This window comes from Bison bison, unplaced genomic scaffold (assembly GCF_000754665.1).
Source record: "Bison bison bison isolate TAMUID 2011002044 unplaced genomic scaffold, Bison_UMD1.0 scf7180017864508, whole genome shotgun sequence".
NCBI classification, from domain to species: Eukaryota; Metazoa; Chordata; class Mammalia; order Artiodactyla; family Bovidae; genus Bison; species Bison bison.
The window spans coordinates 6,850,969-6,854,528 of record NW_011495064.1 but is presented as its reverse complement, the minus strand read 5'-3'; the positions used below and the strand labels follow the sequence as shown (position 1 = coordinate 6,854,528).

The window sequence follows — 3,560 nt, the reverse complement described above, 5'->3', positions numbered from 1 at the left end:
GGCCCCAGTCCCGGGCTGCGTGCGGCGGAGGTGGCGGTTCTGGGGAGACGCCGGGCTCGGTCGGCCCTGCCTCGGGCATGTTTTCCTTTCTCCTGCGTTTCTCCTGTACGCTCCCGTCGAGGTGGCGGCCGGAGAGACTCTCGGGTTCGTGCATTTCCCCGGGCGGGGCAGGTGCCTTCGCTGCCGGGCCCAGGGGCCGCCTGGAGGCCAGGCTTGACTCGGGAAGCCAAGGAGAGACCTGCGCTGGAGCGAGGGCCGCGCCGGGCGGAGCGGGGCCAGGTGACAGCGGGGCCGCCTGGCCATCTGGACGCGCCCGAGGCTCCAAGTGGCGCCGCGGTAGGGACACTTGACCAGTCCCCGGCGAGCCGAGGCTCAGGAGGCCCTGGCAATCTGAGACTGTCGGGGGGATGAGCGGGTCGGGCGGAGCGGGCCGCGCACCGTCTACACGCTCGGAGGAGAAACCCAGGTGGAGCGAATCCCGAGCTCGTGATCTTAGTAGCAAAACCGAGCGGGTCAGCTCCCCACCCCCACCCTTTCACTTTCTTTCTAGGAATGAAAGGAAGGAAAAAAAAAACCCAACTCAGGCTTGTAAAATTTATCTATTCCCCCCTTCCCCCCGCCCAAATTTAAGGTCCAAAACTCTTTGAAAATCAAGCATTTGGACAGTTTGCATCAGTGGGGACACCTGTTTGAAAGGTCAGTGGAGGAATAATAGGAACCTTTCTCAGTTGTATGTAGGGAACCCATATGGAATTTCAGATTTTGGAATCGAAGTAAAAGGAATCTTAGAGCTTCCCATCTTGTCCCTCCCAGGAGGAGACCAAGGCCAGGGAGGGAGAGCGGTCGAGGTGCCCAGCCTGGGCTCCCTATTGCTGACTCTACTGTCTGCTTATTCTGAGGGAGGCCCTCCAGGCCCGATGGGGGACATGCGATTAGTACATCCTGAAAGGGCAGAACCAAGTGCCAGGGCTTGCTTTACCTGCCCATACTTTAGACTGAGGAGGCCTGGAAGCTGACAGCCAGATTCTTTAGGGAGGGCAGACTTGACTGACCCTCAAGGCGTCAGTTGGAGTTGGTGGGATTTCTGGTTGGAAGGGGCAGTGGGGTGATGGTCGGTGGGAACGGGTGGATGGCAGGTGGGCTTGCTCTGGGAACTGTTTGAGGCTTTGAGTAAGGGAATTAGCATGGGAGATCAGATGTCAAAGGGGTCATTGGTGGGCCCCTGAGCAACACACTGGCTTCTTAGTTCCTGGGCTCTTGGGGAATGGAGGTGAGTGGCATCCCGGCGGGGTGGGATGCTGATCAGAGGAGAAAAGTCTGGAAGAGGGGTCTGTCCCCTCCTTGACCTTTGAGCGCAGCGGAACTTTAATCTTTGGTGTGTTCAGCACAGAACCTGGCCTACAAAGGGCCTCTTTTAGCAGAGGGTGAGGACAGAGCCTGAAATAGGAAGCGTGAGGAGTATTGGTTCTGCAAGCGTTTGTTAACTCGGTTTTGCGCACGCTGTCTGTGGGATGCTCTTCCCACAGGTGGCTGCATTGGGAAAGACTTCAGGTTATTCACCGTTGGACAGGGGAGATAGTCCAGACCCAGAGGGCAAAGCTTACGGTCCTGTGACTAAGACAGGTTCAGGACAGCTTCCCTTCTGGAGAGCCTGCTTTGTGGGCCAGTCGGTCTTGCTGCTCAGTTGCTCAGTTGCGTTCCACTCTTTGTGACTCCATGGACCCCTGCCAGGCTGCTCTGTCTGTGGGATTCCCTGTCTGTCTTAGATGAACTCAAAATGATGCTCCTCTTTCTACTGCATTCCAACATCAAAGAGTGCCTGTGCCTTTGGTCTTACTTGGGCTTGACTGTGGTTTTTGGCTTGCTGTGAATATGCACAATTTTCTTACTTTTATAGTATTTTCATTTATTTGGCTGTGCCGGGTCTTAGTGGTGGCCTGCAGGATCTTTAGTTGTGGCATGTGGGACCTAGTTCCCTGAGCAGGGATTGAACCTGGGCCTCTTGCATTGGGAGCTCAGAGTCTTAGCAGCCGGACCACCAGGGAAGTCCCCAGTTTTCTTATTCTTAAAGGAAGTAAATCAGCTGAAAAAAGGGAAGAAAAATCCCCAGAAAAAGACCCCTGACATTTTGCTTCATTTCTTGGAGACTCAGAACCTCTTTCTGGGGCTTCCCAGCTGGCTCAGTGGTAAATAATCCGCCTGCCAATGCAGGAGACATGGGGTTTGATCCCTGGATTGGGAAGATCCCCTGGAGGAGGAAATGGCAACCCACTCCAGTATTCTTGCCTGGAGAATCCCATGGACAGAGGAGCCTGGTGGGCTACAGACCACAGGGTCGCAAAGAGTCAGACACCACTGAGCACACACACAACCTCCTTCTGATTGTGAAAGGGTGGCACCCCCTCAGCAGTGGACACCCCACTTTCGGGCATTCAGCCGGGAGCCAATGGCTGTGCTGATTAGGCAACTCCGTTGCCCCATCCACCGGTGAGCTGGCCTAACTGGGGCCTTACGAATGTTGTGAAACCAAAACCGATGTGGCACTGGAGCGGTCCCATGTCGGTATGGTTTTCAGAACTGATAGACTTCTCATATGGCAATTTTTTTAGCAGTTTATTTCAAAGATTTACAGCTTAGGCTGAGTTGATCCAAGAAATTAATGGGTGCACATTCTGACTGGTTTTTAGGCTCTTCTTTGGAGAGAGGCAAGTAGCAGGTGGTTAAAAGGATTGGAAATAAAAGGTGGAGGAGCAGTGAAAGGAAGCGTGATGCAGAATTTGAGATTGGGTTGTTGTTATTGTTCAATTGTCCAGTTGTGTATGACTTTTTACAATCCCGTGGACTGCAGCTTGCCAGGCCTCTCTTTTCCTCACCATCTCTAAGTTTCCCCAAGTTCATGTCCATTGCGTCAGTGATGCCATGAGATTAGATAGCAGAGTCTCAAACATGTGAGGTTCCCATTGGCGTTTTAAAGTAATCTGACATGTTGAAAGCTTGCCCACCGTCAGAAAGAGCATGTTTTGTTTCACTGAGGATTGTAATTCATCCTCCGACTTACACAAATACATTCCCTATGCACATCTCGTTTTATTTTCTCCATGGCCCATTCTCACTTTTTCTTTCTTTTTTGAAATGGTTTTTTATTATTTTTTGGTCACACCGTGTGGCATGTCAGATCTTGATTCCCCAGCCAGGGATCGAACTTGTGCTCCCTGTGTTGAAAGCTCAGAGTCTTAACCACTGGACCACTGGGGAAGTCCTTCACTTAATGATATCCACCGCACTTATGTGTTTTGTTCATGGTTTCCCCTACTAAATCGTTCTGTGAGGGCAGGCGTTTTACCCACAGTGGTGCCTAGCACACAGCATAGGGTCAGTTAACGTTTGTGGGATGAATAGATGGATGAGTCCATGCGTGAATGACTGAGCCCACATTTTTCTCCAAAGTTAGGTGGGTGTGAAGGCCCAGCTTTCAGACTGAGCCTGAGCTGGCCACAAGGGACAGGAAGCATACCCTCTGTGTCCTTTGCTTTCTGTGTACCTGCAGGCTGACCACCGGG

At 52.5% G+C, this 3,560-nt stretch overlaps 1 non-coding gene across 1 annotated transcript; it reads right to left on the bottom strand.

Annotated features, from left to right (window-relative positions):
* Positions 1 to 3,182: 3,182 nt before the first annotated feature.
* TRNAE-UUC lies at positions 3,183 to 3,255 on the bottom strand. The gene has a single exon. It is a non-coding gene; the product is annotated as a tRNA-Glu (tRNA).
* Positions 3,256 to 3,560: the final 305 nt, after the last annotated feature.